Genomic DNA, 26847 nt, shown 5'->3' with positions numbered 1-26847 from the left:
CTGCCAAAAAGTGGAACAAAGGGCTCGACTTGGGTTGGAGTTACAGAGGCGAACATAAACGCCATTTTAAAACCAAGTCCTGGGAAAAAGACCCAACCGGGGAATAAATATTAAATAAATAACCCGGCGGTATCTTTAACATTGCACTAAAAAGTGGTGCGTTTAAAATGAATGGGAAAATCCCATAGAAAATATTCCGGTGGAATATTTTGCGTGGTAACCACTGCCACCAGCCAGAAACTCGACGAGGGGGGACTGCACAGTGCCCCCTCGAAAACAGACCCAGGGGCAATCTAATTACCCCTACCAGTACTTCCTCAATATGATGGTTTGTACTGTTCTGTTCCCAATTTAAGACTAGTAAAGTCAATGGTGACTTTACATGCCCTGGGAGACAGTAGTCAGTCCCAGGGTATGGAGTCTATGTTTGGTGGTCACTATGAAACCCCTGTGTTACTGCACTGAGGGTGCTGTGTAACAGACTTACCAAAAACCACACGAAACCCTATGGAGTAAAAGACCCCTTGCAAAGTCAAAGGATATCTCAAATCGTTTCTAAGAGTGGGAGAAAAAGAGTCTCACTCTTAGCAGGAGAAAAAAATAAACCCCAAAAATCCTGAAAAGCTGCTGGGGGACTCACTAGGTTTGGGAAATTAGCCTTAACAGAGAATTCTCCCCAACACTTGTCTCCCCCAGACTAAGGGACAGGAGAATTTAATCCACTCCTGGATGAATCTCATACCTCTAGTCGATGTCATACATCCTAGAGAGACCATCAGCATTTTGGTGGTGACACCCTGACCTGTGCTCAATGGAGAAATCAAACCCTTGCAGGCAGATTGACCATCTCAATAGTTTTGGGTTTTCCCCCTTAATTTGCATCAACCATCTCAAGGGTTGATGGTCAGTCTGAATGACAAAAGTAGAACCATACAAGTATGGCCTAAACTTCTTGAGTGCCCACACAATAGCAAAACATTCTCTTTCAATTGTTGCCCACCTTGACTCAGGATCCTTCAGCTTTCTGCTGATGAAGCAAATGGGGTGCTCCCTACCTTTCTCATCCATTTGGCTAAGGACTGCACCTATACCTACATTAGAAGCATCTGTCTGCACAATGAAAGTTTGGTGATAGTCAGGAGATCTCAATACTGGTGCTTGGCATAGAGCTTTCTTCAGGTTTTCAAAGGCCCGATTGCACTCCTCATTCCATTTGACCTTCTTAGGGAATTTTGGAGAGGAGATTACATTCAGTGGAGAAGCTATGGTCCCATATTTCCCTATGAAATTCCTGTAATACCCAGTGAGGCCTAGGAAGGCTCTCACCTGGGTTTGAATAGTAGGTGTTGTCCAATTTTGCACAGCTTCAATTTTACTGAGCAAAGGCCCTATTTCTCCACCTCCTACATCATGCCTAAGGTAGACCACATTACTCTGACCAATCTGGCATTTACTTGCCTTTATGGTCAGTTTGGCCTGTCCAAGAGCCTGCAAAACATGTCCTAGGTGGTTAACATGCTCTTCCCAGGATTGGCTGAATACTGCAATGTCATCCAAGTATGCCATGCAGAAGTCCTCCATCCCAGTCAGAACCTGATTTACCATCCTTTGGAATGGTGCAGGTGCATTTTTCAGTCCAAAAGGCATAACCTTAAATTGGTATAAGCCATCTGGGGTAGAAAATGCAGTTTTCTCCTTGGCATTGTCTGTCAGGGCTATTTGCCAATAGCCTGAGGTTAGGTCAAATGTACTGAGGTACTTGGCTGAACCAAGTCTATCCACCAGTTCATCTGTCCTGGGCAAAGGATGGGCATCAGTTTTAGTGACTGCATTTAGAGCTCTATAGTCCACACATAATCTAAACTCCTTGGATCCTGCTCTTATTACTAGAACAACTGGACTAGACCATGGACTTGTAGATGGCTCTATAACCCCGAGATCAAGCATCTTGTTGACCTCTCCTTTGATGTGGGATCTCACATGTTCTGACATTCTGCAACCCCTGCTTTCCAGAGGTAAATCATTGGTACCCTAAAACCTTCGAATTGTCAAGGTGACACTTGCCCGGCACCGATCATTAAGGAATCAGCCCACAACCTTGCGCCTTTCATAACCACCTTCATCAATTCGTCATTTCAATCGGGAGTGGTCCCTAACAATTTGAAGGATGCTTGGGTCATCCCCCTACTAAAAAAACCGACCCTAGATCCAGAGTCTCCAACCAAGTACAGGTCCATTACTACTGTCCCATTTCTCCAAAAAATATTAGACAGAGCAGCCTACCTACAGATACAGAACTATCTGGAAACAAACAGTCTTCTAGGCACAAGACAATCCGGCTTCAGACCCAAACACGGGACTGAAACAGCCCTCTTGGACCTCAAAACCCAAATTGAGGACCTAAAACATAATGGCAAACTGGCACTACTACTCCTACTGGACCTATCTGCTGCCTTCGATTTGGTCAACCACCAAAGCCTCTGTCAACATTTGAAATCTGCAGCACATATTTTCTGACAACGCCACCAACTGGATCAGGTCATTCCTAGACAATAGACACATGAGAGTATTCTGCCCAACCTCCTCAGCTGACCCAGTGCCAGTCCCCTGTGGGGTCCCTCAAGGGTCATGTGTATCACCTACCCTCTATAATGTGTTTACTAAACCCCTGTCTGATGTGCTTGACTATCTGGGTGTCACCTACACTAACTACGCTGATGACACCCAGATACTCATTCCCATCACAGGCGATTACTCTGTAGACTCTAAATCACTAAACAATATCTACTTTGTCATCCAAGCCTGGATGGCACAACATGAGCTCTGTCTTAATGATGGCAAGACAGAGCTCCTCATTCTAGGCACACAACAAAAACTCATTAAATTGAACCCTCTGTTAAACTCATTCAATATCGGTGGCAACCCCATCAAAGTATCCAAAGACACAAAAACCCTAGGCATCTACCTAGATTCCACACTTTCCCTTCACAGACAAACCAATGCAGTTGCTGCTGCATCAGCCTACACATGTAAGTTGATCACAGCCTGTTGCCCATTTCTTTCTATGCAGAATTGCATCACCCTCGCTAGGTCACTGGTTATGTCCAAACTGGACTACTGTAACGTACTGTACCAAGGCACTAACCAGTGCAACCTCAATAAACTCCAAATCACTCAAAACAACGCTATTAGAGCAGCCCTCAACATCCCTAGATCAGCACATATCTCGGAAACCAGGAAGAGCCTGCACTGGCTCTCAGTCGCCCAAAGGATCTCACTAAAATCACTTACCCTTACCTACAAATGCATTCATAATCAGGCCCCTATCTACTTAGCTTTGCGGTTCACTCAATATATCCCTCCTCGGTCACTCAGGTCTGCCCATAACCAGAGTCTCTCCATCCCCAGATTTAAGCTCCAAACAGCCGGAGGGGTTAGCTTCCCAGTCGTGACAGCCAAACTTTGGAACTCTGTGTCTCTCAATATTAGAAATCTATCATCACTTAACTCATTCAAACTCAAAGCTAAACACTGGCTAACCGCCTCAGATGACCAATTGTCCTACTGAATAGCCGACTTCCCAGTTTTGTTATGTATGCCTGACTAATCTGCACTGTTTTTGGATTCCTATGCTTTTGTACTATGTCCCTGTAATGTTGTAACCATTGTTTGAAGATATGCGCCCGGTAGCCTCCTGGCCTGGTTTTGCGCTATACAAATAAACAAAATACAAATACAAATAAATACAAACAGTCACCAGTGAGAATATCATGCTGGCCCCAAGAGGTCAAGCCTGGTGATAGTGAGAACAGGGAGGCAACATGATTCAGCAGAACTTTGCACTCCTCCTGTTGTTCAGAAGTCAGCTGAGAAGAGAGATTAACTCCTTCTATGTTTTCATCTAAAGGTTGGCCTCTGAGGAGGTCAGGTAGAGGTTCACTCCCCTCTTCCTCTTGAGCTGAAGCTAGAAGCAAAGCTCCCACTTCTGGCCTTGAGACATTAGCCTTTAAACGGTTGGTGTGAAGGACTCTGGGAGCCTCCTTAGGTCTGCCTAAGTCCACCAAAGAGTTCACCTCTCCAAGTTTACCCACAACCTTGAGGGGTCCTATCCACTTGTCCTGCAAGGCCCTCTGCCTTGTTGGCACCATAACTAATACAAGCTGGTCTTGATCAAACTCAACCATGCTGGCCTTCTGGTCCTGCCAATGTTTAACCAGAGCCTGACCTGCTTTTAAGTTACCGCTTGCTTCTGCCATCATGTGTGACATTCTCCTCCGGAGACCTATCACATAGTCAGTCACTCTGACTGGCTTGGGGGAAGGAGCACTTCCTAACCCCTCCTTGATCAGGGCCAATGGACCTCTGACTGGATGGCCATAGAGAAGTCCAAAGGGACTGTAACCAACTCCCCCCTGAGGGACTTCTCTATATGCAAAGAGAAGGCATGGCAACAGAAGGTCCCACTTTTTCTTAAGGGATTCTTCTAAAGCACCTATCATGCTCTTCATAGTAAGATTAAACCTCTCTACCATTCCATTTGTCTGTGGATGGTAGGCTGTAGAGAACTTGTAAGTGACACCACAGTTTTTCCACATGGCTTGCATGTAGTGGCTACCCACCTACACACACACTAGGTGTGTCTAGTTGCAACAGGTGCAATGCATCGAGATTATACACACGTATCTCGGAAAAAGAGAAGATTTGTCAATTCCATCAGATTTCATTTGTGAATGTATAAAAATAGCATTGGTCAATAATTTTTTCATGGTGGAAGATACATTTTACCAACAGCTACACGGGACAAGCATGGGTGCAACATTTGCTCCCGATCTAGCAAATTTATTCATGGACAATTTAGAACATAGATCTGTGTACCATGAAAATAATCCCTTCAAAATGCAAACAAAAGCTTGGCATCGTTATATAGATGATGTGTTCTTGTTGTGGCATGGTAGTGAAACAACCGTAACAGAGTTTCTTGTTTGGTTAAACTCACAAGATCCATGTATCAAATTCACTATGAATTTTGATCACCAAAAGATAGCCTTTTTAGATCTAGAGATCTATAAGACATCTTCTGGCAATTTAAACACCACCTTATACAAGAAGCCAACAGACAAGAACACTTTGCTGTCATTTAAAAGTTTCCATCCGCAATAATTGCGAGAAAACCTTCCTTTTGGGCAATTTCTGCATATCAGACGCAATTGTTCAACAAAGGAAGAGTTTTACAGTAACAGCCAAAATTTGTCTCACAGATTAAAAGAATGGGGATTTCCACCACATATCATCTGACGATCAATGAAAAGGGCATGAAACACCAACAGATCCCACTGTTTGGAAAAACGAGAAAGGGTCCAGGAGGATAAGATCACATGTGTTTCCACTTATTCTCCGATCAGCAACGACCTATGTCGTTACATTTTGAAACACTGGCCTCTGATTCAAACTTAAGATTTTTCTATCCAAAAACCACACTTTGCATTCAAACGTATGCCCAATTTACGTGATAAATTGGTGCACACGGATAAAGTCTCAAAGACACGCTCCACCCCGCAACAAACAACACTATGGCACTTGCCACCAGTCAGCGGACATTTCAAATGTGGAAACTGTTCAGTTTGTGGTTTGACTAAAAATCTTAAATCCGTTAACTTAAACGGTCAGATCTGGCACTTAAAAAACATTACAAATTGCAACACATCATGGGCAATTTATGCCATTACCTGCCCATGTGGGCTTATGTACAGCGGCAAGACAAAGAGACCCATTAAGCAGAGGATCTGTGAACATCGCTCATGCGTAAAAAACTCAGTGCCCGACAAACCACTAGTAGCCCACTTTGTAAAAGCCAAACATACTGCCAAAGACATGGAGTGGTTCATAATTCAAACTGTGCCAGTTCACCCCTGCGGGGGGGATAGAGATCGAAAATTAAGACAACTTGAGCAAAAATGGATTTACAACCTTAATACTGTACAGGCCGACCTCAACATCGGGATAGAGTGGAGTCTTTTCTTCCATAAATGATCTTTTGTCTTGCACAAATGATTTATCATGCATTGTTCGGGTCCAACACATATTGTTCTGATCCCTTTATTTAAGGGCATGTACAAACCTGCTTCACTAAGAAACTAGGTAAATAACAATGTATGACATGCCTGCAATATTGTTGCAAGATGCTAACCTGTTGTGACATAAATTTCGCTGCCGCTACTTTTTTGCATTCGCTATCCATCTTCGTGGTGCTAGTGTTCACACTTACTCCTCAGCTACAACTGGCTCCATTGAAACACTGTTATATAATTGTCAATTTGTTTGGTTTCTCTTTTTGAGTAGTAATTGCTTCACTACCACCGGGGTTGGTCGTTTGATTGATATGCGCACATCAACATACTAAACAGGTATATGACCAAAATATAACAGTAAAGATCATAATGGCTGCAAAAATTCAGTTGAATTGGGCCTTTAACATGTCTTCAACCCAGGCTTTCTCAGCGACAGTCGCCATTTTTTATTTCAAGATGGCGCACAGATTGCACCATATTGATTGTTCATTCAGTCACAGTCTAGTTTCCCAACATACCCGTGGAGTTATATCCGTTTTTTTCAATTAGAAACCACCGCGAAAACTGACAGTGTAGCAACCAAACCAATAAAGATATACAAAAGAGGTAAGCGTACGAATGTATCCGTTGTAAAATAACATTTAATTTGAATGCAATGCTTCGAGTTATTCACTCCGAGCATTTTTTCCAGAAATTGAATCCACGGCAACCTTTCCTAACGCTGGGCAAAACACGTGCATACCGCGGCTAGTGAGGCCATCGGAGGAATTATCTCCATTTGCTGAAGATAAACCTGTGATCTCAGCCCTTCACTTTATACGCGATGGAAATATCCCTAGCAGGGTGAAAATATAAAATGAAAATTAATGTTCAACAGATAGCAGTGGTATTTAAGAAAGTACTTGATACTGCATGCATATATGTTACGCCCGCATCTACGCCGGGCTTTATCTTGATACCAAAACTAAAACCGCTACGCCAGCATAAGACAATATGTATCCAACAACAGCATTTGTTTGTTGCTATCGCAGCCTATTGTGCCAGTTGTGCACACATTTGTTTGCATTTTTTAGTATGCGTGCGAGACATAAAAAGCAAAGCAGGCTAACAAGTAAAATGAAAACACAAGCTATATATGCAGTAATGTGATGCTAGTATAATATCCATTAATGTATACAAACACGAATTGTATGAGTCCACATTGGGCTCTTACATTAGATTTGGATTGCTGTGTACTTATCATACAACTTGCACCAAGCTGTGCAAAAAAGTAAAAAACGAAAAGCAGAAGTAAAATTGCAAGTTTAAGTTTATAAGGTCCATCTCACATTTGCCTTTCAGTTCTAATGACTGTGAGAATCCAGAGCCTTAACGTTCGAATTTGGTCTACCTGCCTACCCAATTCGATGCCACACACGCCAATGAAGTAATCAGAAGGTTAGTGTCAACAGTTGCATGTGCACACGTATAGAGATATGATACCCCACCTTGGGTTTTTAACTATGTTACCAATACGCTTTTTCTGTTTTGGTTTTTAGATTGCCATAATGTGAAGGGTCAACTAATGAACCTTTTTCGACATCAAATTCCTGGTGTCTTCATTTAATGTCTTGAAGACGAGTTCAGCACACATCCAATAGCGGTTTAAGTCAGCTATAGAGTGTTTTCTAAAAATTGTTGCTAGTTCCCAGAAACACATTTCTCTGTGTCGACAGAGCCAAGGACAAGTTATAAGAATTAGGGACATATGAAACAGCCATATGTCCACCACACGCCCTTACTAACCTCACAATATTGTTAGAATACGCGAATTGTGGTAGCTTTGATTCATTGAAATCAGTGACTTTCACAGAATGTTGTTTTATGTGATATCTTGTGTAAACAAAATGCGTTTTTGTCTTTTTTATATGGAAATTGTTCCGAGTGTTTTTATACTCATTGATTAAAAAATGTTTATCTCTATTGTTCCTGTCTTGATCTAGTGATTGACATGATTGGTAGCACATGTTGCAACTAGACACACCTAGTGCGTGTGTAGTTGGGCAGCTGTTTAGTGGCATTTCTTGCTGTATATGCTTGTATTTGGTCCTCAGCCACACAGCCCCCTAAAGAAGAGGACCCCCTAGCTCTAATTGCTTGTATTTCCTGCATGAAGTGGGACATAAAATTGGATCCCCTGTCGGATATCACTTCCTTAGGAAACCCTGCTCTGGTAAAAATACCAAGTAGAGCCTTAGCCACAGCCTGAGCCATAACAGTTCTCATAGGTATAGCTTGTGGGTATCTTGTAGCATGGTCTACTACAAGCAGGATAAACCTGTTCCCTGAAGATGTGGGAGGGTCAAGGGGACCGACAATGTCAATGGCCACCCTCTCAAAAGGAATTCCCACCACTGGGAGAGGCACCAGGGGTGCCACATTCTTGGCTCCACTCTTGCCAGAGGTTTGGCAAGTGTGACAGCTCCTACAGAATTTGTCAACTTCTAAACCCATTTTAGGCCAGTAGAAGTAAAGAGAGAGCCTTTCCTTGGTCTTCTTGAAACTCAAGTGACCAGCCAAAGGTATCTCATGGGCTAACTGTAGGAACTGGAGTCTGTTGGCAAGGGGCACTACAAGTCTTTTGCAGTCCCCAGGGGTCGACTCAGTTGGTTCACTGTAGAAGAGGCCATCTTCCCAGCTTAACCTGTGCTTGCCAACTTCTTCCCCATCAAGTTGGTTAGCAGCCTGTTGTCGAAGACCTTCAAGAGTAGGACACTCTCTCTGTCCTTTACTGAAGTCTGCCATGTTGGGTCCACCTTCTGCCAGTAAAGACTGCAGCTCAGGATGGTCAACAGGGTCAAGATCTCCAACTAAAACAGTGTCTTCTTCCAGATTTGATTCTTCAGAAACTGGCTCAACCACACGAGGTTGCACAGCAGGTGGAGGGATCACAGGTGTGATCTTGGACAGTCTCAGTGATGTTCTTGTTGGTAGCACAGGGGTGCTGTCTGTCTTTTTCCTGGAGGTCTTGGGTTTCCCCTTTGCCTCTGTTTTCTTAGAAAGGGTAGTGAGCAACTCCTGTGGAGTGGGAGTGATAGTTTCCTCTATCAACTCCTCTGGAGACCATCTCAAGGTTCTCTCCCTTGCAGATCTAGTGAGCTCCTGTTTCCTGTTACTGGGAGGCTTGGGGGTGTTTGACACAACTCAAAGAGTTTTCAGGTCATTATCCAACAGGACTCTCCCAGGCACTTCACTCTGCACATTAACAGGTATTTTGACAATCGTATCATTACACTAGATGCGAGCTGGTATGATATGATATGATATGATATGATATGATATGATATGGTATTTGTAACGCGCCTATACACAGGTGTTTCAAGGCGCGACGAGGCAGGGAGGGGAGGGACAAGGGGAGACAGACAACGATCCTACTAGGCCAGGTGTCATTCAGATCGCGCAAGTGCAGGGGTGGGGGAGGGGGAAAGGTGCAAGGGGAAAGGGGAGGGGGGGAAGTGCAGTACAAGGTAAGTGGCGTAAAGTAATAAATAAATAAATAGGGCCAGCTGGTGGCAAGTGCGAGGTAAGTGCAGAGCAAGTGCTGGGGAAGGGGGGGGGGGCTGTAGGGATACAGAGACAGTCCCGCAGTGCAAAGGGGTTCCAGGGCATCAGTGCAAGTGGAGAGTGGCTGGGCCCAGGACCGAGGCCGTTTAGAGTGGTCCAGTTGCAGGATCAGTGCAGTTTCAGTGAAGAATTAATTAGCTGTTCAGCAGGGGAGAGGGAGAGAGAAAGCAGAAGCAAAGAGGAAGGTTTTGAGGTGCTTCCGGAACCGGAGATGGTTCTCCTCAAGTTTCAGGGAGGCAGGAAGGCTGTTCCAGAGGGAGGCCCCTGCCGCGGAGAGAGATCTACCCCCAGCTCGTTGCTTCGAGAAGCGGCTAACCCTGAGGGAATTGGAGGCGGATGAGCGAAGGGCTCGGGAAGGAAGATATTTGGGAAGAGAGAGTTGAAGGTATTTAGGACCCAGGCCCCAGAAGGCCTTGTGGACAATGCAGAGGGTTTTGAACTTTATCCTAGCAGCCACTGGGAGCCAGTGTAGAGATTTCAGTCCTGGAGAGATACGGTCCCTGGGCTTGAGGCCAAGGACAAGTCTCGCAGTTCTGTTCTGGATGAGTTGCAGAGGGCGGAGAGTGGAGGCAGGCAGATTAAGATAGAGGCTGTTACAGTAGTCCAGCTTCGAGAGAACCAGGGCTCGGGAGACAGTGAGCTTCTGGGGGAAGGAGAGGAAGGGAAGAATACCTCTGAGGAGGTGCAGCTGGTAGTGTGACCTCTTGGCAACGTCAGAAATATGAGGAGAGAAGGAGAGTGTGGAGTCGAAGATGACCCCAAGGTTTTTTGCCTTGCAGGTAGGAGCAGGGAGGGGGCCAAGGGAGGCAGACCAGAGAGCTGCAGGGAAGGAGGGAGTGGGAGTACCGATGAGTAGAATCTCAGTCTTACTGGCATTAAGGCAGAGGTCATTGGCGGCACACCATTCTTGGATAGCAGACAGACAGTCAGAGATGAGGGAAGGAGAGGGGGAGGCTGAGGGTAGCCTGAAAATGAGCTGGGTATCATCCGCATAGCACTGGAAATTAGGGCAGAGAGCGGCGATGCGGTGGGCAAGGAGTGCCAGATACTGGTTGAACAGCCAGGGAGAGAGATTAGATCCCTGGGGGACACCACAGGTGGAGAAAAAGATGTCGGAGAGGAAGGACCCCAGTTGGACCTGGGAGGGTCGATTTGAAAGGAAAGAGGTCAGCCACGCCAGAGCCTGACCAGTGATACCCAGGTTTTCCCGGAGACGGTTGAGCAGGATGGCATGGTTGACAGTGTCAAAGGCAGAGGAGAGATCGAGCAGAATGAGAACACACGGAGTGTTGGAATCGAGGTTCAAGAGCAGGTCTTCACGGATGTTCAGGAGAGCAGTTTCCGTGCTTCTGGCAGCTCTGAAGCCAGATTGATGATCATGAAGACTACCAACAGATTCAGCATGGAGGTTAAGCTGGGAGATGGCCGGTTTCTCTAGGAGCTTGCCCAGGAAGGGAGTGATGGAGATAGGGCGATAGTTAGCCGGGCAGGAGGGGTCGGAGGAGGGTTTCTTGAGAAGAGGGTGCACAAGGGAGTGCTTGAGGGGGAAAGGGAAGACTCCAGAGGCGAAGGAGTGGTTGCAAAAGTCAGCCAGGGCAGGAGCCAGGGAGTCGATGTGGTCCTTGATAGTTTTGGAGGAACAGGGGTGAACCTGTTTAGACGAGACTTTCATTGATCGGACTTGTCTGGAAACCTCGTCAGCAGAGAAAGGTGGAAAGGCAGAGAAAGAGGGAGGAGGGGTGACCGCAGAAGGGCCAGAGGAAGGGCCGGGTAGGGAGGGAGGGAGGTGAAAGGAGGAGAGCGAGGACAGGATGTCCTGAGTTTTAGAGATGAAGTGAGAGGCCAGTGCAGTGCAGAGGGCCTGGGAGGGGACAGGAGAGGTAGAGACTGCAACAGGGTTGGCCAGCTCCTTGCAGATTTTAAAGAGGGGGAAGTAACTGGGGAAGCATTTGCACAGGGCCTTCTGTTTGGGTGCCCTAGCAACATCCTCCACCTTGAAAAACGATTAATCCGCCACAGTTATGCTGGCTCCAGAGTCTCTGATGGCAGGGGTCTCCTGACCATTTACAAGAACACTATCTTTATAATACTCTTTAGTATTATCTGCGATGGAATTATAGACATCTAAATTCTGTTGTTCCCACAAGCCCAGGGACACTAAAGAAACACTAGCTGAGACTATCATGGGTTCATCAGCCAGTAGGTGAAAGTTTCCACTTGCCAGGGACACTTCTTCCTCTGGGGAGAAGGCTAAGGAGACAGTATGGATCCCTGAAGGTTTACCCTTACATCTGGGATCCCCATTCACATGGTCAGTTGACCCACAAACAGAACATTTCCCAAATGTTTTGATGAATGGGGGCTTGTTCTGACCTCCATCTGGTTTGGGTCCAGATGGTGCACTAGCCTGGTTGGTTTCCCTTGTGGTTTCCCCTTATGTGGTTGTTTGTGGCCCTCTTTTGGATTGGAGGTATTAGAACTCTCCTTGTTGTCTTTATTTGGCTGTTTCCCCTAAACCTTTTTCTGAGTAGCCCCAGAAACCTTGTGAGTAGCCCTGTTGGCAACCCACAAGTCAGCAGCCTTAGCTAGCTTCTTTGGATCTATCTCCTTAGAATCAGCCAAGTGCTGTCTGAGCGCAAGAAAGCAGACATCAAAAATAGACTCCAACATTACAAGATTTCTCATTCCTTCATAAGTGTTCACTCTGCAACCCTTAATCCAACCATCTAAGTTTTTCAAACATTCACATACCCAGGTAGCCCTAGGGGTACCATCATGTTTTTTGAGGGTCCTAAACCTCTTAAGGTACTGGGAAGGGGTCTTCCCAAATCTAGCAATTAAAGCTAGCTTTACACACTCATAATCCAACCTATCCACCTCCCCCAACTCCATCACAACATCAGATGCAACAGTTGTTTGCCTAGAGAAGAGCCAGGGAAGCAACTGATTCCCTGTGAGACCTTGCATATCATGGTTATATTCAAACATGGCCAACCAATCCAAAATATTTAGCTTAACGTCATACATAGCCAAAATTTCTTTAGGCATAAAGGGTCTCTTAGGACTGGAAGACCTAGAAGACTCTGGGAGAGAAGCATTTTCAAGAGACAATCTTTTCATTTCTAGTTCACGATTCAATTCCATTTCTCTGAGTTTCAGTTCTTGATGTTTTTGTTCAGTTTGAGCATTTAAACGTTTGCATTCCAGTCCAAGCCTCATTTTCTCCAGAGCAATGAATTCAGGACTCAGTGTAGGACCTGTGGGGGTCCCAGTGGACAAGGGTTGAGGTTGCTGAGCAGGCAAGGGAGCAGAGAGACCTACATTAGGAGACATATCTACTTCTTCCAATTCATCAGTAACAGATACATTATCATCCTCAATACTTTCCACATTTGCTAAGGAGTCAGGTATTTCAGACCCAGTCCCTAGACTTGGACTCTTTAACAACTTATCAATCAATTCAGACTTTTTGCCTTTGGCAGAGATTTTCCTTTATTTACACATGTTTCTTAAATAATCAGCAGTGTAACTCATGAGGGTCTCCTGACTGTGGCTTTCCATATCAGACATGATTAATATTGCTTTGTAGTGATGTTAGCCTTGTGGTTAGTTGATCCAAGGTAATATCAGCACTCTAAGTGTAATTACTATACTTTATCCTCACCGCCATACACCAGTGTTAGGCAGAATTATATGCAGTACCCTTTGGGAACACCACCCACATTTAAGACTACAAGTGACAGTACAAATTCACCTTTGGTACAAGCCCATACTGCACAGTTAGCTGTGGCTGAGCAGCCAGACTTATCTCAAGAGTAAGTGAGCAGTATCAAATAGTTACACCAAGGACAGCAATTATTATGATTCAAGCAAACACTGACTCAAGGTTTTCAAGTAAAAGAATATACATTTATTTTACTCTTCAGTTGTATAACATTTCACTATTCAAAAGCAGTTTAAAAATCACACTCGTAATACACCACACAACTCCCAATAGGTTCCAGACAAGTTAAGTTCACAAAATGAAGTGGGAGCAAAATGGCACTCCAGCAATTTAAAAGGGAGGGAAAGACAAAGTTAGCAGAAAATGAACCACACCAACAGGTAAGTACTCAGGGCAATTGAACAAGAGGAACTTCAATGATAGAATCAGGTTAAAAAGGCTTAGGGACAAAGTCAATGGGACAAAAGTCTTTTGCTCAAGATCACACAGTTCAGGGTAGTTTGTGGTAAAGTTCGTGACACGGATTCTGGACGAGGTTGGTTGGTAGAAAAGTTAGTTCAAAGAAAAGAGAGAAGGACAAGCCCTCGGATTGGAGAAAGATTTCAAACACTTTCACCGCGGCTGAATGAAACGAACAACCGGATTTGCACAGTACCTTAAAACGGAGAGGGACCTGTAGCTGAGGCAGACGTTCCTGTTAGTTCCTGCAGGCTCATGGTTCCTGAAGCGACTGTCGGACTGATCAGAAACCAGCAGCAGAGCAAAGCAACGAATAAAGGTGCGCTCCTTAAAACCCAAACAGGGTCCGACCTTCCTGGCTATCCGGCCCACTGTAGCTCTGTACAGCGAATTCGACCAGAGGAGGGGTCCTGGCTTGAAGTTTGGGTGAACTGGATGGTACCACCAGCTCAAGGGAAGAAGTTTCCTGGAGGATCTTCTCTGTCATCGGATTCTGGCGATTCGGACCTGCAGCATGGCTTCACTGGGCGGTTCAGTCGTGGTAGGGGTCCTCTACCGTCAGTTCCTCGTTGGTTCTTGCGTTCCAGTGGCGACTCTGCCTTTCCAGTCCCAGAGACCTGCTTTTTATGCAGTTTTCCCCCATTCATACAGCCTGGCTGTCAATCACACAGCAGGGTCGCTGTCCTGGCAAGGCCAGTCGCCCAGCCAATCACACAGGAGTGCGATTTGCGTTACCAAGGGAACCCATGGAAGTGGTCCTAAAACCCCTCCCTCACATCCTGCCTACCCAGACTTTCAAGTGCCTAAATGAGGGCTTCTGTGTGGAAGCCCGCGAAAAGGTGATGAACAAAGGGACCAAACCTGGTTTGGCGCGCAGAGTAAAACACGAGAAAGACATTTACAAAAAGAAATGGCAAATAAACCCAGCCGGAACTGTAATAAAATATATATGGTTAAGCGGGCTTATGTTTGAGGCTAATATAATAGCCTAAAACAATACCATGGTTATTTAAGATGACCGCGGTATAAAAAATAGGGTAGATACCACTGCCACCAGCCAAGTCTTAGTGAAAAGGGAGCTAAACAATGCTCCAAGAGACACAGATAAAAAGGGCTAAGAATTAACCCTTTCCAATGCTCCATGTAAGATGGGTGTACTGGATCGGTGGTAAAAGTGACTAAATAAAGTTAATGGCAACTTTACCTTTTCTGGGGGACAGTAGTCAGCCCCAGAAAATGGAGTCGGTGGGAAGTCTAAAAGGCAACCCCGTGTCACTGCACTGAAGGTGCTGTGTAACACACATGGAAAAATGTGGTGCCATGGAGTAGGTGAGGCTCCAGTGCCCAAGAGCACACAAAAAGTAGAAATACACTCAGCAAAACACATGTAAGAGTGGGAAAAAAGGCTCACACTCTTACCAGGTGAAAAAATAAGTCTTAGAAATCCAGCAAAGCTGCTGAGGGACTCAGTAGGTAAGGGAAATTAGCCATTTATGAGAATTCTCCCTAACACCTCCAAACTATGGGTTTAGAGTTAAGGTGGAGGAAAAACTTCCAGCAAAATGCTGGAGGTAATTCTGCCACGTTATTTCCAAAAAACAGCCATTTTGACAGAATTACCGCTGGCAGTATTTCTGCCGAAATCCCCATGGAGTGATTCCATAAATGGGGGCTAACACCACAATACCCCCACTTGTAATCCAGCGGTAAGTAGTAATAACTGAAAATGCATTTGGTGGTGTCTCTGTGGATTTACCTCCAAGATACCACCAAACTCATAATAAGGCCCTATATGTCTTCTGCTTGTTGTTGTTAAGAGAGTACGTGGATGTCGCACTACCATAAATTAGGTGGTTGATACCCCAGAGAATTAGAGATGAAGTTTTCGCAATAATCCTACAGACCACATCGTCGTCAGTAAGTGTGGACTCTCGCTGGAAGGGTCTAGTCCCTTTTTATGAATTCTGACCCATCACGTCTGCCAGTCGATGCAGCAGCGTGACGGTATAACATCTCACCTTAAATAAATAAATTAAATAGATAATCATACATAATTTTTTTTATGGTTAAGTAAAACCCAACCTTTACATATCAGAAATATAAAATAATCAACATTAATTACTATACATATAAAATAGCATAAAAAATCAGCATTATACAATTTTAAAACAAAGAAGGAAAGTTCATTCAGTTAAAAGAAAACTCATCAGGTTTTGGCCACCAGGGGGCGCAAGGATGTGAGAGCTCTGCACCTCGGGTCCAGATAAGCGGTTAGAGCCCCCGCTGATGGACCCCACCGTGGCTGCAAAGTAATTAACTTGAGGTTGGAAGGGACCCTCCACCGTGTGGGAGAAAACTGGGAGAAAATGGGACCATCCTTCCACGAGAAAACCGCTCCTCGAAAAAGGACGGACAGGTCACCACGTGAACCTCTGCCCTCCATGATCAGACAGAACACTGTCCCATCCTGTAGAAGCGTGAGCCCCGGCGACCACCTGGGGACTTGTTGGGGGCGGGTCGGAGCCCCCACGCGATCCCGTAAGCCCCTCAAAATAAAGGACTCACACGGGCACCAGTCCTTCCTGTTCGGGCTTCCCGGTCGCTCTGCCGCGGCCGGGAACGCCCCCTTTATTTATACACACCGCGGCGCCGTGACACGTCACGCCGCCGCGTAAGCCCGTCATCGGGCAGCGCCACACTCCTCCTTTTCCGGGAGGAACAACAAAACACATTAACATTAACTTTATTAACCAGAAAACCACACATCTATCATAAACACTACTGCACACCCAAAACCCCTTTAATGTCATCCACCCAGATCCTCTCACCCCAGTTCACTAACCAAGTGTCCCACGACATATTCGCTGAGGTAGGCAGGTTTCCCTCGCCCAGCCCTCTGGGGGTACCTCCTGCCTACCTCCGGCACGTGACGTCCTTCCGCCGCTTCTCCCCGGACTGGGGACTCGGGTACCTCGTCACAGAGGCCTCCGCCAGCAGGCAGGTCTGGTGGATCAGGTTCGGGCGGGGTTTCAGTTCGTGGATCACCCAGCTTCTTGAAGAAACTCACATTTCGGGTGACAGCAGATCGTCCATCCGAGGCCGTCACCATGGACCCTTTCACTGCCACTACATCCAATGGCTCCGGTTCATAGGGGAGTGAGAGCTTCCCGTGGGGGTGTCGGTTGCGGATGAGGACCTCATCTCCCGGTTCAAGTCTTTGAGGTTGGAGACCCCTGCGCAGGTTTTCTTGTTCAGTTCGGACTCGCCTTTCAGCCTCCACCCGCTGATTATCGATGACCCCAGGTTCTTTCTCCCCAACTTCTGGCAACAGCCCCCGGGGGCACCTCTTGAATAACACTTCTGCCGGAGCCACTCCCGTGGCAGCATGTGGGGTGGTGCGGTACACCCGCAGAAACTGATAGAGGGCGCGTTGTAATGATTGACCCTGCCCCTGAGCAATTCGGAAGGTTTTGTTCAGAGTCCGCATCAGTCTCTCAGCATCCCCGTTCGCTCGGGGCCACAGTGGGGATATCTTCCTGTGTTGTATTCCGCAGCTCTCCATCAACTCGGAGAACCGCTCACTTTGGAAGGGCGATCCGTTGTCAGAGCATAGAGTGTGGGGAAAACCATGGGCCGCAAATATTTTCTCCATCGCTACCACCACATGCTCAAAGGCCACAGATTCAACGAACTCGACCTCCGGGTATCTCGAGTGTTCATCAACTATTACCAGGAAGTGGGTGCCCACTGATGTTGAGCCAAAGTCGGCGTGGACGATCTCCCATGGCCTCGTGCCTCGGGGCATTGCCTCAATGGCAGGCTCTCGTTGCAGAGGAGAGGCCGGCTGACACCATACGCATGACGCCACAAAGTCGTCCACCCTTTTCTCCAACTCCGGAAACCAGACTTTCGAACGGAGCCGCGCCTTGGTCTTGGCGGCGCCCTGATGTCCATGGTGGGCGAGACTGATCACATCGCTCACCTTTGACTGTGGAACAACAATCTGGTCACCCCGGAGTAGCAGCCCTGAGTCCGAGAACGACAACTCCTCCTTCACCTTCCACAACTGCTCCAGTACTGTTTTGGCTTCTTGCGTGCGCCCGGCCACAGCTTCGAGGATGGACTTCCAAGACCCATTACGCATCGAGTCCTTCCAGATTCGAAAGCACTCGTCCTCAGCCGCCGCAGCCTCCAACTCCTCTAGGGACATCACATTTGGTGTTGCCGCCTCCACCACCATACGTACATGACTGTCCGCTTCTTCTCCGCAGGTGTCATATCCCTCTCCCCCACCCACTCCCGGATGACGAGAGAGGTAGTCTGCGGCATTGTTGGCCCCTGGCCTATACACCAGGGTGACGGAATACTCCAGGGGGGCGAGCATCCACCTCTCGATTCTAGCCGGTGGTTTTGAAGAGGAGCCCACCAGTATTGGAAGCAGTGGTTTGTGGTCAGTTACCACCGTCACCTGACGTCCCAAAACATAGAGCCGGAAATGTCTGCAGCCCCACAGCACTGCCAAGGCCTCCCGCTCGATCTGGGAGTACCTCTGTTCCGTTTCGGTGAGCGCTTTGCTAGCATATGCCACAGGTCGAACAATCCCGTTGCGGTCCACTTGAGTCAGCACTGCTCCCAACCCGAAAGGACTTGCATCGACCACGATCTCTGATTCCAATGCGGGGTCGAAAAACGCCATGGTGTCCCCCGTTGTGAGGGCACCCTTAATGTCCTCAAAGGCGGCCTGTTCGAGAGGGCCCCAATGCCATGGTGACTCTTTCTTGGTCAGCGCCCGGAGTGGTTCAGATCTCGAGGCTAAGTTCGGGTTGAACCGCCCACAGTAGGTTACCATCCCCAGGAAACTCCTCACGTCCGTCACAGACTCGGGGGCTTTCGCCGCTTTGATGTCCTGGACCTTTTTCGGGTCTGGCGACACCCCCCCTTCCTTGAATATGAAGCCGAAGAATTCAATAGAGGAGCGCATGAATTCACACTTTTCCCTGTGAAGGGTGAGGCCCAATGATTGAAGTTGTTTCAGAGTCTTACCGAGCCTCTTCATGTGATCCACTTCGGTTTTGGCGAATACCAAAATATCATCGCTAATGTTAAGGACGCCCTCCAGATCTGCTAGGGCGACCCTGATGATATTTTGGAACACTTCAGCGGCAGACGATACTCCGAAGCTCAACCGCTTGTATCGATACAGTCCCCGATGGGTGGTAAACGTTGTTATGTACCGGGACTCTGGATGAAGGACGACCTGGTGAGACCCGGCTCGGAGGTCCAGTTTTGAGAAAAATCGAGCCCCTTGAACATCAGCAATGATATCATCGATCGTTGGTGTGAGATGTCGCTCCCTTTTGATCGCCTTGTTGGGGAGCCTCATGTCCACGCAGATGCGTACCGAGTCGGGTTGCTTGGGCTTTCTGGCCACCACGATCGGAGACACCCAGGGGGTTGGGCATTCAACCTTCTTGATGATATCCAGGCTCACCAAGTTGTCCAGCTCCTTATCGACCTGCTCCCTTAAATGGAATGGTACTCGGCGGTGTTTCAATGCGATGGGCTGCACCGACTCATCGATGTGTAGTCGAATTGGTTCCCCAGTCATCTTTCCGATCCCACTGAAGAGTGCAGCATATTTGTCAAGGAGATCATTAATGTCCTCCAGGTGGACGGAGTATGCAAAGCTGACGATACCTAAGGCCTCCGCAGCTGCACAGCTGAGCAAGGTATTGCTGCTCACCGGGGTCACATAGAATCGAGCCTTGATTTGTGAGCCATCATGCTCCACATCTGCCACGAAGGCACCGTCTAGCGGTATCGGTTCCTGACCCCCAAAAGCAAATATGCGGGCCTTCGGTGTGACCAGACCTGGGAGGGGTTTGAGAGAGTCATAATGCCCTCTGGCCATCACATTGACTGAGGCGCCTGTGTCAACGAGCACTGGGACTGGGGAGTGGTTGATCTCCACCACACATCTCGGCTGTCTCCTGCTTTTTCCTTTGAGTATTCCCACGCTGGAGACGAAAAAGATGTTCTCCTCGTCTTCCTCTTCGGCTCCTTCAGCATGGGACTCGACTTCACCCTGTTCTACCTGGGCTACACTGGGCGGTTGGCTCTGGCGCGGAGTCCACGTCCATGCCTGACCTCTCGGCACCATCACCGGCATGGCTGCACGACATACTCTCGAGAAGTGATCGGCCAGTCCACACCTCCCACAGGTTTTTCCAACCGCCGGGCATTCTGCCATGTGAGGGAGGTCGTACCTGCACTTCTGGCACGACTCCCCGGCTCTTCCTGCCCTGTCTCGGGGTCCTCCACCCGGGCGTCTCACTCCTCGGCCACCTCGCCACACGACACACACCTCCTTTGACCTCACCGACCGAGACCCTGCTTCCATCTTGTTGGCTCGGGCTTCTGCTACCTCGTGGCACCTGCCCAGCTCCAGTATGCGGGGCAGCGTGATGCCCGGCTCTCTCAGGACTTGCCTCCTGAGCTTGCCAGAGGAGCATGCCTGGATCAGCATCATGCGCATCATGTCGTCTGCATCCCCCCATGCGCATCCGAGGGAGAGGCGGCGTAGGCGACCATAAAAAGTGTCCAGTGTCTCCTCTTCCTTCTGCTTCGCCGAGAGCATGACGAATCTCTCATAATCCACATTTGCAAGGGGAAGGAAATGTGCAAGGAGTGCCGCCTTGGCCGCATCATAAGAGTTATTAATAGGTGTAAGCGATTCAAATATCTCCTGGACTGCCGGCCCTGCCGAGTACAGCATGGTGGCAATTCTGCTGTCGTCATCCGTCACCTGTGCAGCCCTGAAATACATGTCAAGGCGACTCACCCATCTTCTCCATCGGGGCCCCATGCTTGAGGGTGGGCCCGATGCATCGAACTCCGGGATGGGCTGCAAGGCGGCATGGGCCGCGGGTGCTCGTGCTTGAGCCATGATTGGAAGTCCTGGTTGTCCAGGTAGCGGTCCTGCAGGGGCTCGAATCACCGGAGGTAGGACAGCCTGTTGTTGAGCCGCTGCCTGGCCACGATCGCGGGGGAGTGACGCAGCTGCAACATCACTGTCTGAATCCTCAGAGTCACCCATGGGCTTGAGCGCACAGGCACCCCACCTACTGTCCTGAGGGCCGCGACTCAAACTCCCACCATCATAGTGCAACTCACCCCTTCCTTTCCAGGCACACGAACAGTTCAAACTGGGGGAGGCTTCCGGACAGGGCACCAATGGAGGCACAAAAGTATAAGACACCCAGAGCAGCCAAACTTGATGATGAAGGAGACAAAGAAGAAGCCACAGCGCTCTGATAATGAAGGGGACAAAGAGAACACTGTGAATCCACCTTGCCGTAGTCCAAATAGACCTGGGAGTTCCAAAAATTGAGCTGAGGCGATGGATTGGCCTAGACAGGCCCTGTCATGTTAGTCCTTCTCCTAGCTTTCACACAACGTAGGAGTCCCAAAACTGGGTTAAAATGCACAAAACAGGCATGGGCGTGCAGGTTAGACTTCCTGCTATCAATATTTCCAAAAATTAGGCCCGTGTTGCCTTCACGCTCCAAACCGGAGCCTTGTGAAGTTTCACGGCCTACAAGACAAAATGGCCGCCGGCCGCGTGTGCGTCCCGCGACCCGGCATGAAGCGAAGCGAAGCTTCGTTCTGCTTCCGTTTGAAAAAATTTATCCAAAGGATTTCACTGCCGGGCCCGGGTCTCCCTCACCACTCGTCGCCACTGTTGGGGGCGGGTCGGAGCCCCCACGCGATCCCGTAAGCCCCTCAACATAAAGGACTCACACGGGCACCAGTCCTTCCTGTTCGGGCTTCCCGGTTGCTCTGCCGCGGCCGGGAACGCCCCCTTTATTTATACACACCGCGGCGGCGTGACACGTCACGCCGCCGCGTAAGCCCGTCATCGGGCAGCGCCACAGGACTCAGCCACAGCCCCCGGAGAGAGAGCAGAGGCAGCGAAAGACTCATAGCTCTCAACTCACCGGCTTTTGGCGGGTGTCACCCGCCTTGTAAAGGGCTGACTCACCCGCCAGGCCTCCTGCACGCCCATTCATTCCAATGGGCGTCTCACCCGCCAGAAACAAAATCGGGTGATTTCACCCGCCTTTGCAAGACAAATGGGTGAGAGCTATGAAGACTGCGCTGGCACCCCGCCATGACAGGGTGAGTGATACGGCCACATTGAGCAGAAACGGAGCGGGGGTCTAAGTGTGACCGTGCCACGCAATGCATATCCCCCCAGCCTCTGGCTCCAGTGGGCACCTCCCCCGCAACATGCGCACACTCCACTAGAATCCCGGGGGGGCGTGAGGCGCCAAGAACGGGGACTGAGCCCGAGCATCAACAAGACCGGATTGCGCACACAGAGGGCCCAACAACACGTGAAGAGACATCCATTCCCATATTGAAGTACAAACAGCACAGGGCCTCGGCGAGACACGTGGTCCAGCACAACCCAAGAGCCTGATCGAGACAGAACGCTCGCAAACGTGCTCTTCACCAGTGTACAGGGTGCACGCATGGTGTTGGGGCCCTGGAGTGGCATTATCAGAAGGGCTTGTAGACATTGCAGTCCCTGTGAATGGCCCTCCCCCACACCTGGCCGCCAAGGAGTGGAGACATAAAACACAGCTGCAGCACAATACAGGATCGAAGCTAGGTGGCCTTACTCTCCCCCTTCTTAAAGGGACCTGACGGGGCTCTTGCGCCCCCGCATGAGGCGCACATAGAGGAGCACGCAGGGAGCACCAATTGGAGAGATAGAGAAACAGTGACAAGGCTCACAGACCCTGGAGAGGGCAAAGTAATGTGTTCAATGCAAAACATCAAAAGCACTTGCCCCCACTTCCTGGAATCATACTGAGGCCACCCCAGACTGAGGTCACGCTCCTGAGGGAACAGGGCAATATCATGAAGTCGCGCAGATGAACGAGAAGTAAAGAAAACGATCAATAGAATACGAGAAAAGTGCACAGAAACTCAGCTCCACATTTAATATCACAGAGACACCACTCACAACGTTCCAAACTCAGCGACTGGACAATTACCACGCACGGAACCGCCGCCAACAATAGGGACGGCCGCCTCGAGCCGACTAGACAAAACGTCTGACCCCGATGACCACAGAGAGGTTAAGCTATCTTCTCAGAACGACCCTGTCAGTTCTCCCGCTCAGGCAGGGTAGGGATAAGGGCTAAAGCAACATTCTTGGTGATCAAAGAAGTATGAAATGGTGTGAGGTATGTTGAGCAGATGACATGTTGGTGGTTGCGGTTAAAAACCTTTTTCACCCCGATATTGAACAATGGCATTAATTGTTGATCCAAGGGGAAAGGACTCCATAAGAGTGGGAACGCTTAATGTCAAGGGTCTCAACTCACCGACTAAGAGATTTTTAGTATCCAGGGAATTTCGTAGAGCAAATATTGACGTACTCCTTCTACAGCAGACCAAATATATGAAGGGGGGAGAAAGACAGATTCTTGGAAAACGTATGGTAACAGAATTCTGGGGCTCCGGACCATTGAGAAAAGGGGGAGTGGGAATTCCCGTTAGGAAAGGGATAGAGTTTAAGGTCGCTAAAACATGGTCAGAGGCAGAAGGCCGAGCTCTACTGGTAACAGGATCTATCGAGGATGTGAATGTAACAATTGCCGCAATGTATTCTCCCAATGTAGGCCAAGTTAGATTCTTGTCTAAAACAATCCCCAAAATAATGCTTGAGGCCACAGGGCACATTATTCTAGGCGGTGACTTCAATCTATGGGCAGATCCCACTATGGATCGGAAGTCTGGAAACCCATTCATGAGGGATCGAACCAAGGGGGAACGTAATGAGTATGCAGACATGATGGAAGTGTATGGGATGAGTGATGTGTGGAGAGGATTGCATCCAGATGAACGAGGTTACACCTTCTACTCAACCCCACATAACACCTTTACTCGGATTGATTATATTTACTTTTCAAAAGATCTATATAACATTACAACACAATCAGAGATTACCCCAATCACGTGGTCAGACCATGACATGGTCATTGCTGACACCCAGTGGGAAAACCTGCCAGTCAGAGGAGGTAAATGGTGATGTAATGAGACCCCATGGAAAGACCCGGTCTTTAGGACCGAAATGGAGACAGAGATTACTGAATACTTTAAAATGAACAACACCGGGGAGGTTTCCAAACAAGGGGTGTGGGAGGCGGGAATGGCAACTTCGAGAGGCGTACTAATAAGAGAAGGGGCCCATAAGAAAAGAGAAAGAACACTGATTGAAAACAGACTCCGAAAGGAGATTAGCCAGTTGAACAGGGATGTTAGGAAAGATGATAAGGCGGATCCCAACAAAATCAACGAAGCGAAAATGAAAAGGGAGGAACTTTGCCTTCTAGAACATGACCAGACGGTGCGCAAACTGCACCTGCTGAAAGAAAAAGTTTATGAAAAAGGAGACAAAGCCGATGCTCTGCTAGCTGCCAGACTTAGAGAGCAACGGGCGGAGCGAAGAGTGCTGGAGATAATTGAGGAAGGGCCCACTGCAGTGACAATCATACCCACCATCCCAAAGTCCTTTGCCACCTTCTATGAGACATTGTATGCCCCAGAGACAGACCCAGACCCGCCTGGCATAGAACATTATCTGACCGATATCAGCATGCCAAAGGTAACAGGTCTAGACTCTGATCATTTAAAATCCCCAATAACAGGAGAGGAAATTCAAAATGCAATAAAAAGGTTGGCATTAGGCAAATCCCCAGGAGAAGTTGGCTACACGGCTGGATTCTATAAATCCTTTAGTGCCTTTCTTATACCATTTCTGGTTGAACTGTTTAACGAAATCCTAGACTCAGGGTGGGCCCCAGACTCCTTTGTTAGAGCTCTAATCATGGTGATCCCCAAGGACGGAAGAGACCCCAAAAAGGGCGGATCGTATCGCCCCAATCTCTGCTTAATGGAGACACAAATATTTACACCCGAGTATTAGCTTCCAGATTGGAGTCGCTAATGCCCCAACTAATCCATTCTGACCAGGTGGGTTTAATACTCGGGAGACAGGGAGCTGATACGATGCGAAAGACCCTGCATCTTGTTAATGCCTCCCAGAATATTACCAATGAGCCTGCCCTGCTCTCCATCGATGCAGAGAAGGCCTTTGACAGAGTGGAATGGGACTTCTTGATGGTAGTGCTCAGAAGAGGGATACGGGCGGTTTATACCTCACCCAAAGCATCCGTATTTGTAAATGGAGAATACTCTAGATGGTTTGAATTAAAACGAGACACCAGGCAGGGGTCCCCTCTTTTCGCTATCCTCTTTGCTCTCTCCCTGGAACATTTGGCGCAGAGAATGAGGGAAGACCCCCAGGTGGAAGGGCTGCGATTAGGTGAGACCGAGTATAAGGTGGCACTGTATGCCGATAACATACTCCTTCATGTAGAGAATCCGACAACATCCATCCCCAGAGCCCTGCAACTTCTTAATGAATACGGCCAACTATCTGGTTTTAAAATAAATAAAGCCAAGTCCATTTTGTTCCCACTACAAGGGTCTGCAGAGACAAATGAAGCTAAATTCTCCCCACTGGGTTTTACGATTGAACATTGTAAATTGAAATACCTAGGCATACAACTCACAAGAAAGCTAGAAGACCTATATAAAGCCAACTTCCCTTCACTCCTTCAAAGGTTCAATGCAGACCTTACTAGATGGAATAAATTGACAATATCCTGGTTGGGACGGCTCAATGCAATAAAAATGATCTGTCTCCCGCGGTTCTTGTATCCCTTCCAAATGCTCCTTATCAAGATGCCTGGACATTTCTTCAAAGAAATCAATAGAGCTACCATAGATTTCCTCTGGCAAGGGAGAAATTGCAGAATTGCATACAACTGTCATGGTCATGAAGTCAGCGGCACAGGCATGCAGGGGTCGCAGGCACAGGAGACCTAGGTGGACACTGTCCTGGCGCCTTTGGTGCCAGGCTCATGAACAAAAGTAAACAAGAACATCCATGTAACACTAAAAAGCTTTTATTATGGCCATAGCACTTCAGATGCATTAACCTTGAACATACCATCCATTAAGCAGGATTCATTAACCTTGAACATTCCATCCATTAAGCAGCCCTAAGTGTATTATTGGGTGTGGCTGCTAATGGGTTGCCTTCGCACGTGCTCACTCTCTAGGAGTGGCAGGGTGTGGCTGGTAAACCGGCCCTAATGTGCGTGCCCACGATCTCAGCTATATAAGCTGCCCCGATCCTCAAGACAGACGCTTCGCGATATTCTGCACTTACAAGCAGCATAATGCTCACCGTCGCCTGAGGTCAGAATTATCTTTGAAGATCCTGCTTCCTGGACATCCTGCTTCCTGCCAGCATACTTACCAACTGGAGGAAGTTGTTCTTACCTGTACATCTCTCAGGCGAACCAAGTATTCATCTTTACACTTTCTGGAACGCCGAAATCTTCATCTTGGCACCGCAGCACGACACGCTCCATTGTCGACAGCAGCACCTGCAAAGAAAAACAGAAGACAAGGTTAGACATCAAAAAAACAGTCAGTTTAAAGTTGCGCTTTGCCATACTTCGCGCTTTTCCTTAAACCATCACTTACCTGCTGTCGAACATTGCCGTAGCATCCATCTTCCATCCGGCTGCGTCTCATGTGTCACAGCTGCATTGAGGTCTCATTTCCATCTAAGGGAAGAAAACAGAAGAGAGACATTGTTGCAGGCATAAATAGGAGCAACATATAAAGACATTAAACAGAACTAACAGCATCATAAGAGCTCAAGAAAGACTTACCAATCATAAGGAGAAGCATAGTCGCAGCTGGACTGGACTAATCCTTTTTTTTTTAAAAACAATTTTTATTATTTTTATTAACAACACTCCAAACGTTACCAACATTGAAGACATTCACATATGAGCTTCAAGTCATTATATTCGCATGTTATGCATCACAGTCCTCTCCCCT

Source organism: Ambystoma mexicanum, chromosome 8 (assembly GCF_040938575.1).
Source record: "Ambystoma mexicanum isolate Mex_15411 chromosome 8, UKY_AmexF1_1, whole genome shotgun sequence".
Taxonomy (NCBI): domain Eukaryota; kingdom Metazoa; phylum Chordata; class Amphibia; order Caudata; family Ambystomatidae; genus Ambystoma; species Ambystoma mexicanum.
The sequence above is the reverse complement of the archived record's forward strand: the minus strand, read 5'-3'. Positions refer to the sequence as shown.